This window comes from Podarcis liolepis, assembly GCF_965112155.1.
Source record: "Podarcis liolepis genome assembly, chromosome: 1".
Lineage (NCBI taxonomy): Eukaryota > Metazoa > Chordata > Lepidosauria > Squamata > Lacertidae > Podarcis > Podarcis liolepis.
Window position 1 is genome coordinate 55,876,859 of NC_139554.1, and position 19,779 is coordinate 55,896,637.

Here is a 19,779-nt window from a genome sequence, read left to right on the forward strand (position 1 = left end):
ATTTCCCCCACATGTCCAACAGACTTCAAGATACTTTGACATGACCTTCAGAACATCCCTAATCTCTGCTTAAGGCAGGCTAAAGGGGGTTGGAATGCTGATCTTTGCTGGTAGGGCAATATGTCCAACTTGGAGGCTCGTTGTGTGTCCATGGGAAGTTCCACGGCGATAGAACAACCCTGTTGGCATTTCCATCAACAACAGGAGTCAAAATGGGGGCATTATGGGTATGCATGTGGGATGGCTTTGCATCTGCTGGATCCAAAGATCCTTCACAAAGACCCAGCTTCACAAACACTTGGTTTGCCAGTAGAACATGTTAAATAATCTAGAACTGTTGGAGAGTGTTAGACCAGGAGAGCAGGGTTTGAATCCTCACCCAGCCATGGAGCTCACTGGGTGACCTTGGGCCAGTCACCATCTCTTAGTCTAAGCTACCTCACAGGTTTGTTGTGAGGATGAAATTGGGAGGAGGAGAACCAGGTACACCACCTTGAGATCCTTGGAAGATAAAAGGGGTCTATAAATGCAATAGATAAATAAATAAAATAGTGGACCACAAGTTTAGCACAGGTCAACAGCGTGATACAGCCACACACAAAACAGTGAATGGTATTCTAGGCTTCATCCAAAGAAGTAGTATAGTGTTCCAATCGAGGGAAGTCATAGTCCTGCTCTATTCTGCCTTGGTCAGACTACACCTGGAATATTGTGTCCAGTTCTGGGTACCTGGATAAGAGGAGATTGAGAAGAGAGATGATAGCCATCTTCAAATAAAGGACACACATGTGTTTTGGCCCACCCTGACCATGTCTACTCTGGAATAAGTCCCTCTGAATTCTGTGGGAATTGGTTCTGGGATTGTAAGCACCTTTGGGTACCTTTAATTGAATTCTGCAGTTAACTCTGACATTGTATACAGTAATGGATGAGTATACTTCAGTCTAATTTTTTTAAAGGGTTTTCATTAAATTACTATTAAACAAATAAACTTCTGATTATGTTTTATAGGTCCGGTTCTTTCTGAAAATGATGAATTCTATGAGTATGGGCACCATGTTGGCTCAATTTCTATTTCCAGAAATAGGTAATCCTGATGATTTTTTTAAAAAAATGCATCAATTATCCTGGCAATAAATCTTCCATAATAAGAAATATGCAAAATTTCTAGCACTATTTGAATTCCCAAAGTATATCTAAAAATTTGCCAAACCTTACAAACTGTCTTAGAAGACAGGACAGCATTAATATCTGCATAGCACAAATGTATGGATGTTTTTGAGAGAATCATGAATTGTTTTAGGCTGCCAAGAGAGTTCATGGTTTAGGTGATATTTTGATGTGGGATTTCCACTTTCATAAGGAACTAAATTCTATTCAAAGTAGACTCACTCAAATGAATGGACCCAAGCTGTAGTTGAGATTCCCTTGGGGTCCCTTACAATTCTACAATTCTATGGGTCTATGAGTCTATGTCCATTAATTTAAATGTATTTGTTCTGAGTGACCGACATTAAGATACAATCCATAGCTTCAGGCTGAAATCTTATAGATGCTTACTTGGAACAAGTCTCTGAGTTTACATGCATAGAATTATGTTGTCAGTCTCTTAGTTATTATGACAAAATTAGCTTTCCACTCATGATAACACCTATTAATTCCGCAAATAGGGGATGAGAATTTTATGTGTAGCATCTGTGAGCATCATTGTCTTGATAAATTAATTCCCTGCCCTAACAACAAATTTGTCCTATTGTTTGACTATAAACATTCAACAAATAAACAACCCTTCCTTCCTTAATCCACTCTGAATTGTGATTATCATCTGGGACTAACATTTGTTTTTAAAGAACAATACCCATCACATTATAGGGCAGAAGAGAGATTAAAAGACTGTAGTAATTATTGGCAAAGGAAAAGAGAATCCAAATTACAGGTTGCTGTGGAGCCACATAGTGAAATATTACTTTATTCCAGCATCACCATTGCCTTCACCAAGCTTTATAAAGCACCACATTCTAATGTCTTTTGACTGCAGCATTATCCGTAGTTAAATGGCAATTATCACTGTACCATCACTTACCTGCGATTCTTCCTGTTTTAAGTTTACAGATTAATCACAATCATTTTCAGCTTTACAGGAGGAACATAATGTGCTGCAGAATGGTAGTGCTGACTATAATCATTATTATTTAAAACATTTTAAATGCAGAGGCTGTGATGCCATAGCTCCACTTCTTAGATAATATTTGAATGTGTATCAAGGCAGTGAGATGGGATTCAGGGCACCTGTCAGTTCAGTGTGGCCCAATGAACTAATTTTTGATCCTGGTTTGTGAGGAGTGCTCAGACCACTCTTATCACAAGGAAACTGTTTAACAAATCAGGAAATCTCCCCTGCAGCTGAGTGCACAAGAGGGCGACTGGAAGGTAATAATGCTTGGGCTTATGACATCCCCCACTGCCCCCCCACCCCAACACTCCATCCTTTTAATGTGATATATATCAATCAATATCGCACATCTGTAAGCTACCCAGAGTGGCTGGGGCAACCCAGTCAGATGGACAGCATATAAATAATAAAATCATCATCTATTGAACCTGGAATATTATATCTGAAGTAGACTACTGTCCCTTTTCTTCATTAGCTGAAGGTTGTTAATGGACCATTCCTCCCTCTGCGTCTCTTCAGTCACTGCAAGTTAAGTATCTGAAAATCTCTCAGGATGAGCCTCCATGGAATATACTGAGATATACTTGATCTTTGAGTTGAACTAGCACATTGCTGTTCATGAGAGTATGTTTTCAAAACAGTACATCCCAAAATATGCCATAAGAGCACACGACACCTATCCCATACTGGCCCGTGACTGATTGGCAGTGTCAAATTCTGAAAGGATTTTTCTTTAGGAAAAGCATGCACAGGAAAAACAACAACAGCATTTGCTTTGGGACTGCTTTCCGAAACTTTGGATGTCTTCCTATGCCAGTCAGTGGAGACAGCTTTCCATTGCATTGAATGAAAGTAAATGTTCTGAAGGTGTTTATATTGGGACACTTCATTACCAGCCTTCAGAGCAGTCCTTGTTTGCACTGACTGCTTGCATCAGATGAACTGATGAACCAAACAGAACTCCAAAGTACAAGCCTGCTTCACTTTGGGCCATCTGAGGAAAGTCCTGCTCTGAGTGAATCCCTCTGAGGTGGGCTGCTTTGTTTCAGAACCTGAGCATCATCCAAAGGAGATGCACACATTTACCCTTTAGCAACCAAATGGCACAGAGACTTCCATCTTTGAAGCACATTTACTTCAGGGCTGTTGAGCCAGCATGCTGCCTGAACAACTGAAATGGCCAACCAATGCACACATTTTGAACAAATCCATCCAACTCTCCCTTCGGTTCTAAATCACTGTGGGATATCCCTTTTGAATGAGAAGAATGGCAGTTATTTCTGCAAAAGACATTAAACACACACACATGCACACATGTCAGCAATGAAAAGGAGACAGAATTTGAGGACCAGAAAGATATGAAAAACTGCAGCAAAGAGGGGTGAGGAAACCAGGTAAACTGGGGAAGAATTCAAAGGAAAAAAATAATGGTGCTGACCCCAGACAGTATTGTTAATCATGGATTTAAAAAAGCTATAGACCCCAAAATTGATTTGGGGCCCGATCTGGGGATGTGGTCCCTAGATTGTGGCCCTGGGTTGGGGTGGGCAGCTCTAATATATTTATGTCAGTGGCTGTACATCTTCATCCTATCCTTGTTCCCCTCTTTCCCATTGATTCATCATTCTATTGATAAGTCACCACAAGAGGCACATAAGGCCCCCACCCAGCTGAAGTTAAGCAGGTCTGGGTCAGGTCACTGCCTGGAGGTGTTGCTGCTTGTGGTGCACGTATATGACACCTTGAGCCCATGGCAGAAGAAAGGCAAGGTGCATTTGTAAGAAAAGCACTCAGTCGATGAATAACGTGTGTTCTCTAGGTAACATCTCATAATAATAATAATAATAATAATAATAATAATAATAATAATACCCTGCCCATCTGACTGAGTTTCCACAGCCACTCTGGGCAGCTTTCAACATAAAAATAATGGTCTCTAAATGTTTTAATTCCTTTTTTAAAATAAAAAACCCTTTTGTTGAGAATTTTAATATTACTTGTTAACTACTTAGGCGCTTTCTTACAAATAAGTGGGAGAGAGAGAAAGGGAGAGCGAATGTGTGTTAAATTAATAAATTGGTTATAAATTGAGAAAAATAAAGATAAAATTTCACATCAACATTGGCAGCAGGGGGAGTAGGAAAGCAACAACCACATATAAAAAGAGCTGGACAACTTTATAAGTCGGGTTAAGGGATCTGTGGCCTTCTATATGTTGTTAGACTACAGCTCCCATCATTCAACCCCACAAAAGTGCAACAAAACAAAACACCATTGGGCTGGATAATTTGCCCCAGGAGTGTGGAAAAGTTTGCATGCTTGATCCAATCACAACAAATGTGGGGAACCTGTGACTCTAGAGAGGATTCCAAACTACAGCTGCATCCTTCCTGTCCATTGGTTATGCTGATGAGCTGGTGAGAATTGGGGTCTTAACAAAAAAACAAGGAAATGCAGGTACCAGTTGATCCTCTTGAGGAAGTACATTTTACATCTAGGTATCTCCTGCATTGCTAGATACAAGGTCTTTGGAGCAAGGATGAGAGAGAGAACGGGAGAACTGAAGTATGTGTTATATGGAAGGAGTGTATGCAAGTTGGGCAATTAAACTTTAAGTGCTTACTCTGCAGTGCTAGACTGTATTTATTCCAGTCTAACTCAACTGATTTCAGCAGCTCTGTACAAAGCTGGCAAATGGGGTAGAGAATTAAGCCTTAATATTTTGTTCAGCGCTCACGCTCTGCTCTGCGTTGCTATAAGCACTCCATTTTCATTGTTCTCATAAGATATGCTCATGTCAGAATGGGAGAAGTTAGTTCTACTTTGCAGTAGTGTAATCAGTGACACGACTTTCATAGCAGTGGCAAATCTCACCCAAAGTCTCTTGAAAAGATTAATTTTCTGTAATTTCCCCCCCTTAACTAGTCAAAGGCTGTTATCTGAAGTGTAATGTAGTTCATATCTCCTAAATTACAGCAGCACTGCTCTAGCGAAAATGGCACAGTATTAATCCTTTCCTTGGCAACAATCACAGTAAGACTGAGAAATGGTGCAGTAAACATTTGTAGCTCAATGCGGTTACAAATTGAAGGATTTCTCCTCCGGGTCTTCAACAAGCTCCAGAGGCTATATAGGCACTTTAGCAGGGCTCTTGATTTTACAGAAGACACGGGAGAATAGACAGAGAACTCAGGTCTACCCACATTTAGTTTCAGAACTATTTCAGCTCTAATTCTGCTTTGTGGGCTCAACCTGTGCTGGGTGGAGTTACACTTCCGCTGAAAATTCAGGTTTGCACCTTCTGTGTACTCCTGGGTCAGTGGTGGACTTTGGTTTCTCAAATTTCAGTGGTGCCCTGTGCGATGCCAAAATCCGGTGCCCCCTCACCTCTCACCTTCTGTTGGACTTCATAGTTGTGGTACCTGCTGTAGCACTGCAGAAGCTTTGTGCCCAGTGCAACCGAACTGGATTTGCTCCCCTAGATCAGCCTTTGCCCTGATTCAACCCTACATGCCAGGTTTCAGCTGTGGCTGGGAGTGCATTTGCACATTTCAAACTGGGGCATCAGCTGTGCACTTTCCTGGAAGTATCTGATGTGACACTCTCTACATGGGTCTGTCTTTGGAAAGTGTTTGGAAACGTCAGCAGGTCCAAGGATTCTGCTATATTAGTAAACAGCAATTTGAATGTGCTATAAGCAATCAACACCAGATGGCACCGGAGAGTAGGGAATTTTAAAACATGATTTCCCTTAGAGATTTTTTCTTTTGCTATAGTGATCTATTATTATTATTATTTACTTATTTGTAGTGCCCCCCCGATTCTACTGCTAGAACCAGTTTACAAAGAAACAGAAACTGCTTGTTGCAAAAGCACCACTTGCTACAAGTTTATTTCCAGACACTGATTATGTGCTGATTATGACCTACAAAGCCCCGTCCGGCTTGGGTCCAGCCTACTGGGAGGACTGCCTGCCTGGGCTTTGGGATCTTTTGGGGAGGTCTTTTTCTTGGTCCCACGACCTTCACAGATGCCTTTGGTGAGGATGCGAGAAATGACCTTCTCAGTGGCTGCTCCCAGATTATGCAATTCCCTTCTACAAGAGGCTAGATTTCCACCCTCTCTGCTTTCCTTTCACTTTCAGTCTTTAACGTAGTACATGAATTTCTGTACACATTATCTGGCTCGTGAACTGCATTGCCAAATTTGGAGAAGAGCAAATTCCGAAAGTTGGTTCTGTTTCACTTTGTGCAAATTTGATAAACATGAATTTAAATCAAATTTCCACTCCACTGGTAGTCGCAAATCACTTAAAGTGGGTTTAAGAGAGGCATGGCTGGTTCTAGCACACCACAAAATTGGTCGGTTGTCCAGAACCTATGGGCCTTTGAAGGGCCAAACCACAGATCTTGCACATTCCTTAGGGAAAGAAAGAAACCAATGGGATGGAGGGATTCAGGAAATGATATGGCTGCTACCTCTGAGAGGGATAGAATCATAGAATCATAGAATCATAGAGTTGGAAGAGACCACAAGGGCCATCGAGTCCAACCCCCTGCCAAGCAGGAAACACCATCAGAGCACTCCTGACATATGGTTGTCAAGCCTCTGCTTAAAGACCTCCAAAGTAGGAGACTCCACCACACTCCTTGGCAGCAAATTCCACTGTCGAACAGCTCTTACTGTCAGGAAGTTCTTCCTAATGTTTAGGTGGAATCTTCTTTCTTGTAGTTTGGATCCATTGCTCCGTGTCCGCTTCTCTGGAGCAGCAGAAAACAACCTTTCTCCCTCCTCTATGTGACATCCTTTTATATATTTGAACATGGCTATCATATCACCCCTTAACCTCCTCTTCTCCAGGCTAAACATGCCCAGCTCCCTTAGCCGTTCCTCATAAGGCATCGTTTCCAGGCCTTTGACCATTTTGGTTGCCCTCCTCTGGACACGTTCCAGTTTGTCAGTGTCCTTCTTGAATTGTGGTGCCCAGAACTGGACACAGTACTCCAGATGTGGTCTGACCAGAGCAGAATACAGTGGCACTATTACTTCCCTTGATCTAGATGCTATACTCCTATTGATGCAGCCCAGAATTGCATTGGCTTTTTTAGCTGCCGCGTCACACTGTTGGCTCATGTCAAGTTTGTGGTCAACCAAGACTCCTAGATCCTTTTCACATGTACTGCTCTCAAGCCAGGTGTCACCCATCTTGTATTTGTGCCTCTCATTTTTTTTGCCCAAGTGCAATACTTTACATTTCTCCCTGTTAAAATTCATCTTGTTTGCTTTTGCCCAGTTCTCTAATCTGTCAAGGTCGTTTTGAAGTGTGATCCTGTCCTCTGGGGTGTTAGCCACCCCTCCCAGTTTGGTGTCATCTGCAAATTTGATCAGGATGCCCTTGAGTCCATCATCCAAGTCGTTGATAAAGATGTTGAATAAGACCGGGCCCAAGACAGAACCCTGTGGCACCCCACTAGTCACTCTTCTCCAGGATGAAGAGGAACCATTGATGAGCACCCTTTGGGTTCGGTCAGTCAGCCAGTTACAAATCCACTGAGTGGTAGCATAGTCAAGACCGCATTTTACCAGCTTCTTTACAAGAATATCATGGGGCACCTTGTCAAATGCCTTGCTGAAATCAAGGTAGGCTACATCCACTGCGTTCCCTTCATCTACCAGGCTTGTAATTCTGTCAAAAAACGAGATCAGGTTAGTCTGACATGACTTATTTTTCAGAAATCCATGCTGACTATTGGTGATCACAGCATTCCTTTCTAGGTGCTCACAGACTGTTTGCTTAATGATCTGTTCCAGAATCTTCCCTGCTATTGATGTCAGACTGACTGGGCGGTAATTATTTGGGTCCTCTCTTTTCCCCTTTTTGAAAATAGGGACAACATTTGCCCTCCTCCAGTCTGCCGGGACTTCGCCTGTTCTCCAGGAATTCTCAAAGATGACTGCCAGTGGTTCTGAGATCACATCTGCCAGTTCTTTTAATACTCTTGGATGCAGTTCATCTGGCCCTGGAGACTTGAATACATCTAATCTAGCCAAATATTCTTGTACTATCTCCTTAGTTATTCTGGGCTGTGTTTCCTTTGCTGAATCATTTGCTCCAAATTCTTCAGGTCGGGCATTGTTTTCTTTATCGGAGAAGACTGAGGCAAAGAAGGCATTGAGGAGTTCAGCCCTTTCTGTGTCCCCTGTTTGCATTTCACCATCTTCTCCTCTGAGTGACCCCACTGTTTCTTTGTTCTTCCTTTTGCTACGAACATACCCATAAAAGCCTTTTTTGTTGCTTTTAACCTCTCTAGCAAGCTTGAGTTCATTCTGTGCTTTAGCTTTTCTGACTTTGTGTCTACACGTGCTGGCTATTTGTTTGAATTCCTCTTTGGTGGTTTCCCCCCTTTTTCCATTTTTTGTACACATCCTTTTTTAATCTTAATTCAGTTAAAAGTTCTTTAGATAGCCACCCTGGTTTCTTTAGGCACCTTCCATGTTTTCGTCTCATTGGTATTGCCTGACGTTGTGCTTTTACTATCTCCCTCTTAACAAACTCCCAGCCATCATGAACTCCCTTTCCTTTTAGTATTGCTGTCCATGGGATCTCACCCAGCACTTCCCTAAGTTTTATGAAGTCGGCTTTCTTAAAGTCAAGAAATTGAGTCCTAGTATGCTTGGCTGCTACTTTCCGCTGTATAGTAAACTTCAGAAGAGCATGATCACTCGTGCCTAATGATCCTTCCACATCTACCCCACTAACCAGGTCATCAACATTGGTTAGGACCAGATCTAAAATGGCTGTTCCTCTTGTTGCTTCTCCCACTTTCTGGACAATGAAGTTGTCTGCAAGGCCAGTGAGGAATCTGTTTGACCTTATGCTCTTGGCTGAGTTTGACGTCCAACAAATATCCGGGTAATTGAAGTCCCCCATTACTACTATCTCCCTTCCTTTTGCATGCTTGGCCATCTGTTCCAGGAAGGCAGCATCTATGTCCTCCGTTTGGCTTGGGGATCTATAGTAAACTCCCACAATGAGGTCTCTGTTATTCTTCTCTCCCTTAATTTTGACCCAAATGCTCTCACTTTGGCTTTGAGGTTCTAAATCTTGGATCTCTTCACAGGTATACACATCCCTGACATATAACGCCACTCCTCCTCCTTTCTTGTCTGGTCTGTTTCTCTGAAATAGATTGTATCCCCCCATTATTACATTCCAATCGTGGGACTTATCCCACCAGGTTTCAGTGATGCCTATTATGTCATATTTAGTTTGCTGTACCAAGAGCTCAAGCTCATCTTGTTTATTTCCCATGCTTTGCGCATTAGTGTACAGACATTGAAGTCCATTAATCATTCCCCCGTGTCTCTTATTTAAGGATTTTTTCCTCCCTCCACTAGGTCCGCGTGCTGTTTGCTCCATTTGGTCTATGACATTTGGATGATCATCTTCATTAATTGATAGACTCCTACCTTCAGGAGCACTGTCTCCCTCCCCCACATTAGTCAGTTTAAAGCCCTCCTGATGAGGTTTCTGAGATTTTTGGCAAAAACATTTCTCCCAACCGTTGTGAGGTGCAGCCCATCACTTGCCAGAAGTCCATCTTCAAGAAACTGCAGTCCGTGATCTAAGAATCCAAACTGTTCCTGTTTACACCATTTGCGAAGCCAGCTGTTCACTTCCACTATTTTCCCCTCTCTCCCTGGGCCACGTCGTTCAACTGGGAGGACAGACGAGATGACAATTTGTGCATTTAGTTGCTTCAATTTCCTGCCGAGAGCCTCGTAGTCTCTTTTGATCTTCTGGAGGCTATTGTTTGCAGTGTCATTGGTTCCCACATGAACCAAGAGGAAGGGGTATTCGTCAGTGGGTTTTATGATTTTTTGCAGTCGTTCAGTTACATCTTGGATCTTAGCCCCGGGGAGACAGCACACTTCCCGAGACATCTTGTCAGGCCCACAGATCACTGCTTCTGTTCCCCTCAGTAGGGAATCCCCTATCACCACTACACGCCTCCTCTTGGGTTTGGTTGGGTTTGGTCGGGGAGATGCCTGCTATACAGACACATCACTCCATTGTATCCAAACAACAAGATCCTATGAAAGGACACATCTTAGGTCCTTTCCTTTTCAAAAGAGTCTCTCTCTTCAGTCCTCCTTTGCTGTTCTCTGAACTTACAAGACCGATGCATTAAGAAGCAGAGAGGGGCAGGTGTTTTGTCCACTCCAGGTCACATGCCTGGGGAAGTCATAAAACCTTCAGCCAGTCTATAGGGATAACTGTGCTGACACATGGAGCAGAACACAGAGATAACACTACAGTTATTTGTGTGCAGCTGGCAATGATCCCTGACCACCCATGTTAATGTCTGCTAGTAGAACCAATGTTATGCAAAGCAAAGAACTGCCTGTGTATCGCTAGCAGTTAATATACACATGCCTGACACCATCCCTCTTTGAGACTCCTGATAAATTGTTAGAAGAATTGGTTTAGAAAGTGCCACTGAGTGAAAACTCCTTTTCTAAAAAAGAAGAAAGGAAAAGGGGGTGGGGGCTTATATAAAAGTTCCAATTAAAAACTTAATTCCAGGAGCTATTCAGGCTTTGCTTTACCTTTGCCAACCTTAAGACATCTGTGGACTTTCCTGAACTTTACATAAAATTGTTTGCTAGCATGCTTTGTCGACTCCATGCTTGGCTGCTTAGGGTCTCTAGCATTTGAAAGTAATCTTAATGTTTTGAATTAGCTTTTAATGATTTGACTTGTCTGAGTATGGAAAATCACATTAATGTTATTATATTTTTAAAGGTTGCAGTTCCTTTAAGCATATTTATTTGGAGTTGGAACTTACATCTGAGTTAATGCTTTATTAATTTTTTTAAGGACGGGGTGTGGATCCAGTTTCATCTGTTTGTAGCTTGACCAATATTTGGGCCTCCAACAGAAAACTCATTCCAATGGCACCCAGCGCTTTGGATAGGGTAGGCCTGTAAAAGTTGTTCCAGGTGCCCTGAAGGACACAATACCACAAGGAAAGGCTCTGGGATGCCTTCCAATCTTGTCTCATGTACCCCCAGGACTCCAGGGTACAGCATATTGATATTATAGGACTTCTAAGTCGCTTACAAATAATTAAAAAACAAATGACATAACATTGTTAAAATACAAAATAATTTAAAATACATTACAATTAAAATTCACAATAAAACAATCCCATTAAAACATTGAAATATGAGTGGTCATGGTTTTAATGCCATTGAAACAATACATAAATTAAAACAGGAGACTCTGGTCAAGAGATCAAGGGAATATCTGTGCAAACAGGTGTGACCATAGGATACCTCCTCACAGTGCCAGTGACCTCAGCATGTTTGAATGGTTGTGTTTTTATTGTTTATTTTAATTATGGATGCTTATATTTTGATTTTTAATGGGATTGTTTCATTGTGTGTTCAATGTTTTTGATTTTTATACTTGGAAATCACTTGGGCACCTGTTTTGCACTCAGCAGTATATAAATTAATAAATTATCATAATGCTAGGTGGCGTAGCACAGTGCAGAAACGTCCTGAGATATATTATGGCCAATTCTCATGCTGTTTGGGAACCTATGGGGGAAAGGCCAGGTCCCATGTCTGTTCTGGGAAGCACCCCAAAGTTATGTTCTAGCTTGGATTATATTTGGGTGGAACTCTGCTTTGTCTCAGAGTGTATTAAACTTAGCAGGTCACATACTGCAAAGTCTAGGTTTGGGCAACTTACGAGTTAGGCAAATAAAAGGCCACAGATGTGGTGTCATTCTGTATTGCTCGGGCAGATACGATGGCACATATATGGAGTGCCAAAGCATCTATCTCTGTGTTATACTGATTGTTTCAATGTTTAGCTAATGAGTTTTAAGCGTATCCCCCACCAAGTGTATCCATTCACATTTGGACTGCCAGTGCAAATCAGGATGAGCTTTATGTGAAGTAACACATTTCCTAGAGAAGCCAGAACATCTTTTGCACTAATATTCCAGGATGTTAGCCGATTTGAAATAAGTATACCACATTGTATGCGTGACATGGAAAACAATTACGAAAATGTCTCTTTTTGACCTTTCAAAACAACAACCCCAAACCTTCCCAAAAGAGCAAGAGGGAGGAAAGAAATGCCTTTAGGAGGGGGCCACCACCATATTTAAACTAATGACTGAAGTTTATCAATTTCTAAAAATGGCTTTTTTAAAAAAAAGCTCCATTCCACTCATACGGCATACGGCTCTCTCCACAGCTTCTGTCTGGTTGTGCTTTGTAGAACATATGCCACATCATGTTGCATCATATCTAGCTCAACTTAATTCCAGGAGGCATTCTGGGAAGTGTGCCTGGCAGACAGTGGTGTAAAGTTATCTCATCAGTTTCCTCCTGGCTTCACTTTTCCTTGAGACCCATTAAGTTTAGCAGCACCCGTCCCCCAAATTTGAAAAATACCACCTCCCTTCCCAGAAAGCAGTAGAGAACCAACCTTCATTTTTGCAGAGGAATATATATTCAGGAAACTGGGCTGGAGTAATTTTGGCCTATCCTTAATAAAAATATGAGACACAGAGCATCTCAGGTTTAAGGCTACTCTGATATGACCCCATCTTCTAGCCATACAATTCACCCACTCCCACATATGAATATTTTCATTAAGTGCAATAACTTAGAAATTCACCGGTAGTTTCTTTTCTTTTTCCTTTCTTTCCTTTTTTTTTAAAAAAAACACAGAACCCTGAATTAAGACAGCAGAAAAGTGGAAAATTCTACCTGCATTAGCAGGGTGCCCAATTATACTGTCTGGAACGTTAGGATAGTTGATGATGATGGCACATTAAGGCAGAAGTCATTCACTGCAAGCCTCTCTGACTAATGCCAACCCTGACAACATTCGCTACTGCAGCTCTCTATGAATAACAGCCCACAACTCTCAAAGGTTTCGTTTCCATTGCAAACACTGCAATTTGCCGTATCAAACATATCAAAGCAGCTAAACATGACTCCAATAACAACACTGAGAATTCTGTACGCCATTGCCAATGATCAGCAGCAGAGCCTATGCCCACGCTGCCTGGGGCGGGCATGTGGGGCACGACCATAAGGGGTCAGGACACAGAGAGCGCCCTCCAAAGGTCACAGTTCAGGGTTAGGAGAGGGGCAGGGAAGAGGTGCCTCTCAGCCAAGGAGGGTGGGCAGCGGCATTGCCACTGACTCTCCTGCTCTCCACTGCCTGCTCTCCTTCCCTGGGTCAGGCCTGCCCCGGCCCCCACAGAGCCACGCCAAGCACAAGCGTCGCAGCCAAAGCGCAGCTCCTTCTGATGCAGAGTCAGCCTTCAGTGAAAGAGTCTGCTGTGGGGGCGCCTGTTTGCACCCCAGCTCAAAATTAGGCCTGGGACCACGGCAACCACAGCACCCCTCTGCTTGCTGCCCATTCCAAATTGCGCAGCTGAAGCCCTCTTAGAGGGGTAGTTGGCTGCAGACCTGTTTGCTATGCTTTGCTCCTGTTGTTTGCAATCTGTAGCTGGTCCCCCCTCCCATGCATAGCCGTAGGTCAGGTTCCCAGAGCGTTGCGTGCGCCCTCCGCCCAGGGGCAGGACAAGCTGGGGCAGGGCACGCTGCATCGAGCCTCGCCACCCCCCCCAGCTGTAGGATGGCTGAGGGAGAGGCGGCGGGAGGATGCAAGCCCCACACTGCCATTTTGGGCAGCGTGGAGCCTGCAGGTGCCCGAGCCACCGTGTCACAGCCCATAGCCATTTTGTCACCCCCTTCAGGGATGACACCCAGGGCGCCCCGTACCCACCGCACCCCCTTCCTACGCCACTGCCAATGATCAGCTTCAATGGGATTCTTGCATGTAGATCTGTCCATCCCTACTCCCACCCCCTTATTCAAAAGCAAATGCAAGCATAAATCCAATTATGCATGTACATAAAAGTTCTTGCCACTTCTGTGTCCTCTTTGGATGATCTATAGATGATCTCATGATCTCTTTGGATGATCTTTGGATGATCTCATGCTGCTCATGAGATCTGGACCCTTGAGTATGCATGATTCTAGCTCACTGGGACAGCCTACGTTCATTTAGCAGATGCTCTTTTCATATGTGGACACTTGGAAGGGTTGGGGTAGAGCTGAGAGGAGCTGTGTGATGTCAAGGGCAAGAACATAAAGTGCAATCAAGCAGCTCCTTTCAGCATGCTTAGCCCTTTCATTCACATAATGTGTAAATGAGGCTACAAACATTTCATGAACAGTTGCTTATGCAACATTGCTTTAGTTGGCCTTTCCCAGTATTTGCTTCCCGCTTCTTTCCCATAATTCCTTAAAAGCTAGTGTTTCCTCACAGAAAGTGTTCATAACTTTCCTTCTTTGCAAGTGGTTAGACTAAATGACTCTTTGGGTCCCTTCCAGCTCTATTCTATTATTCCATGAACTTCTGGAAATCATGGTGATGACCACGACCTGACATGGCTTCAAAAGACAGGCTTGACAAATTTATGGGCAAATGTTGGTGTAAATGAAGAGGAAGGCAGAAAACAGGTTCTGAGGTTTAGGGCAGAGATGGGGAATCTGTGGTCCTCCAGATATTGCTGGACTCGCTTCCATCAGCCCCAGCCAGGATGCCCAGTGGTCAATGATTGTGGAAGTCGTAGTTCAACAATTTTTGGAGTGCCACAGGTACAGCATCCTTGATCTAGGGAAGATCAAGTGTCAATAAGGGAGCAGCTTCATATACTTCAAACTAGTCTTCATGGCATGGAAACCTTCTGTCAAAATCTATGTTTGTGCCTTTCACATAAGGAAGCATTTACTAAGTCCTATTTGTCTGCTTATGGATATTTAATATGCTGTGTGCATTATAGGTCAATGCAATTCATGCATTGTTTAATGTATCGTTTTACCATGTGTATATACTATGTGAAGCACACCTAAGTAGCAACAGAAAGGATTCTTTCCTAAATGATAAAGTGTAAGATGTGACCCACCTTAAGCCTGAGACGTTATATATGAAAGATGAGCAGGCTCAGATGTCAAACACTGCTGCTGAACAGCTCTCTTGTAAAAGGGTAATTCCTCTTTGGTTGGCCACTGTTGTCTTGAACACTGCCACTCATAACAAAGGGGCAGTCGTCTTGAAATATGTTTTATGAAGCAAACTTATTGGCCTTCTCACCCTCAACAAGACAGCTAAGAGCAGAACCACTACAAGAGAGTGGTTAAAGTACTCTGCCTAATGTGGAGGCAGCTTTTGATGCTACTTTAGGATGAGACACTGGCATCTGAACAGGCCACCTTCTGCCAGCTGAGACTTAGTGCCATTCAATCACAGATTCTGCCTGCAAGGATATTTCTTGAGACAGATGGAAACAGCTGGCAGGAGCTAGTGTGTGTGTCTTCTCCCCCCCCCCTTCTGTTTTGAAGAGACTTTTAGGAATGCAGAAGGGAAAGCTCAAAGTAGAGAAAGCATTCACAGACCAATGCAGTGGGGTATTATCATCAAGGTACAGCACACACAGCAAGGTGGTTTTAGCATCTGTTTTGAAGGTACATAGTGTGCTAGTAAAGTGTATTGGATGGTGACATAAAGTGCAGGAGTTTCAGATGCTCAGTTGAGTTTGTGGTCGGAAGGAAATGTCTGAACCGCAACCAGACCTTGTTGCAGGAGACTTTATTAAAACTGAGATTTGAGTAAAACCTGCTCTTTGGTTTTATCATGAAACAATAATAGCAACAGCAAAATAACGGTAGTTGTTACCTGTAGTTATAGGCAGACTTTCAGCATTTCCTTTCTCAAAGCAGTCCCAACATGTTAAAAACAATATACAGTCGTACCGGGGATCCTGAACACCTTGCGAGTCAAACATTTTGGCTCCCAAACGCCACAAACCTGAAAGTGAGTGTTCTAGTTTGCAAATGTTCTTTGGACGTTTGATGCAGCTTCTGCGGCTTCACACCTTGGTTTCCGAACATTTTGGAAGTCGAACAGACATTCAGAATGGATTCCATTCAACTTCTGAGGTACCACTGTATAATACTGCAAATTATAAAATACATAAGATGCAGCAGCACATCTAAAAAACATCACGCTAACAGACAGAAACAGTATCCATAGACTACATTATCAAAAGTGTAGAGATAGACCGAACTCCATTCAATCAGATCTCCAGGCAAATACCGGGACATAAGTTGCTTTGGTTGTCTTATAGAATAACCTGGTGGCCTCCAGGTATTATGGGCTGCAACTGCCATCAGACCCAGCCAATGGTCCATGGTCAAGGATCATGGGAGCTGTAGTGCACAACATCTGGAGGGCAACATTTTGGCTACCCATGACTTAACATTGATGATGGATAGGAAGAGTGTGATCCTGTGATTCTCCTGGATGTCTTGGCAGCATCCAGTGCCATCAACCATGGTAACTCATGCTACCTTGTAGGAAGTTCCGCATAGAATTGTAGAGCTGAGGGACCCTGAGGCTCCTCTACTTCAATTGCCTCTGATGCGGGAATATCAACCATAGCATCCATGACAGATGACCATCCAACCTCTGCTTTTCCCTTTGTTCTGGATTCTTGGGTTGCATGCTGTCTGCTTTATGTTCGAAGATAGTTTCTGTCAGCTGCTATACATGTTGTAAGATGAATCTGGATATAATGTTTAAATAAATAAATATAAATGAAATTCTTAGACTATGGGAGATACATTGTTTTTCAACAATAGCAGGAAATGAAGAACTTCCAGGAGGCCCTTCCACTTTCAAGGGTGGGAACTCAAGAAAGCAGCCAAGGAATAAATGATTTAGCTGGAGCAGCCTGATGAATGGTTATTAAAGATGGCTGGCAATTTTGTAACCATCTTATACATGTGAAGGTTGAAAGCTCAAGACAATTAAAAGGCAGGAGATATGGCAAAAATGGTTTTCCCCAATACTCATTGGAAACTGGACAATACTCATCTTGCACTAAAAAGGGAATAGTATCAGAATTGTACTGTCTTCTGTTGTCTATGTAGAACCTCACTACAAGCTGGGTTAAAAGGTAAAGGTACCCCTGCCCGTATGGGCCAGTCATGTCCGACTCTAGGGTTGTGCGCCCATCTCACTTAAGAGGCTGGGGGCCAGCGCTGTCCAGAGACACTTCCGGGTCACATGGCCAGTGTGGCGAAGCTGCTCTGGCGAGCCAGCAACGGAAACACAGTTTATCTTTCCGCTATAAGCGGTACCTATTTATCTACTTGCACTTAAGGGTGCTTTCAAACTGCTAGGTGGGCAGGAGCTGGGACCAAAAGACGGGAGCTCACCCCGCCACGGGGATTCGAACTGCTGACCATGCGATCGGCAAGCCCTAGGTGCTGAGGTTTTACCCACAGCGCCACCCGCGTCCCTACTACAAGCTGGGTTAATGGTTAACAAATGTTTCTGATGGGCCTGGGAGCCTCCTTAGGGTAGAAGCAAACTTCCTCCAGCCAGGCCACACCACTGAATTGGCTCTCCCGGGTCATAACTGTTTCTCCTAAAGGGGCCATGTGGCAGATATTTACCTGATAATTCACACACTGCAGAAATTACGTGATGTGTGAAAATCACCCAAACTCAGAGATGCTCTTTAATATGTTCAGGTTGTCCCATTTTTTACATTTACTAAAACAAAATAAAACAAGTTGTCTCGGCTCAGCCTTATCAACTCTTTTATAATCTAAGCTGCAGTTAGAAATTTTCCACAGCTTGCCATTTTAATTAATATGTATTTTATTAATAACTAACATTATTGATTATGTTGTAGCCTGTCAATCCTGCTGCGTTATAAAGTTCCATCCTTCTGCAACCGAGGTGTTCTGGCATCAATTAATGGATATCTGGGGCAAAGAGTAAATTCTACAGCAGATGTCATTTACTTGAATTGACATCGCATATGGTTGTCTCCCACTGCTCTTCCTTTGCAAAACAGCAAAGAAAAGCTGCTTTGCTTTACAACATTAAGAGATGTGTTGCTATTGCCTAATGATTCCCCGTTTAATAGGACTCATTGTGCTCCACCAGGAGACATTAAGGATGCAGGAACAGACTGACAACCCCACATCAATTTTCAGATAAAAGGCAGATTGAGAAAGCAGGTGGGAACAAAATAAATAGTAAGAAATAATGAAAAGAAAAGAATAAATCCAGCAATTACCAGAAGCAAAGCAGCACTAGCAACACCAAAACAAGCTTAGAGGTATACATGTTCTAGAAAATTAGCAATCATTAGACAATAAGGAAAAAGCAGGCCTTTTAAATTACTGCTCTGCTAGAACAATGAGTGAAGTCTGCTTAAATAACTTACACTTTCATCTCTGAAAAAAGAACATGAGTGTCTGTCTCACCACAATGATCCACGACTGAAGGTGTTTGGGCATGCCGTGGCTTCCAGCCTTATTTAACAGATTGGATGCTTGCAAAGGTTTTAGACTTTGCACACCACAAATACATGAGACATGTCCTTGCTACACAATTACCTACGTAACTTTGCAGTTATTAGTAAACAGAAAGGTTTGGTCGTTCTGCAGTACTGGGAACGGAAGACCTCAGCCAGGGCTTTTTTAAAAAGAACTACATCCTATTTGTGTGTGTTTCTGCAATTAAAAGGTTAGTCATGTGACTACTACTAGTGTGCACAGAACTCTGCATGGATTGGAATTTCACATTACCCTGCAAAGGCCCAGTTTACAGATGCAGCACTCTGTACACTCTGTGCAATCGGACAGTAGCAATCACAGGATGATAGGGCTGGAATTTGAGCTAGGCTGACTGAGTTCCAATGACTTAGTCTTCTGAAGTCCCACTGAAACCAGCAACATCTTCACACAGATCTAGAGCAGTGCAGGAAGCCTGGTGAGGATCTTTGGAAAGATTGATATCACCAATTCCACCTGTGCTTCATTCATGCACACTTCACAAGAGAAGTGGATTTTACCATAGCGACTTTAGCTCCCACACCCCATAGGTGTCAGTAAATGGATCATACGCTATATATGACAAGGCAACAGATTGCTGGTTTAGATTTTGTGTCTTTGGGGAAGCAGAATTTATTTGGAATTGGATTTATTGGATACTGAAGGATTTTTCTCATTTTCATCTTGCCTTTTGTTAAAAACACAGCTGAGAATACACTGAACTTGTTAGTGTCTGCTATGTAGGGTTTTTATTGTACTTTCCATCTGACGGTCTCCACAGACATTTTGGCTTACAAGTTAGCTAATTTTCAGTCTATGATGGTGAATATATTGCACCGTCTGCAAAAAAGAAAGAAAAGAAGTTTCATAGTCCTTCCTAAAAATTTCAGATCTTTTTCTTGCTGCTTTTTCAAAGCATTATAGAATCTATTTGCTGACAGTGGAGATATGCAAAGTACTTATACGGGGAATGTGCATTAAGAAATGCAAAGAGCTCATTTACAATTTTGGCTTTTGTTGCATATAAATAAAGTTTCATTCTGCACAGGTGTAGAGGGACCCAATTAAAATCTAATGCTTGCAGCTTTCAGGTATTTTGAATGTGCTTAGAAGGATCTATAAGGTGCATTAAAACTACTAGAAGGTTAAGTATT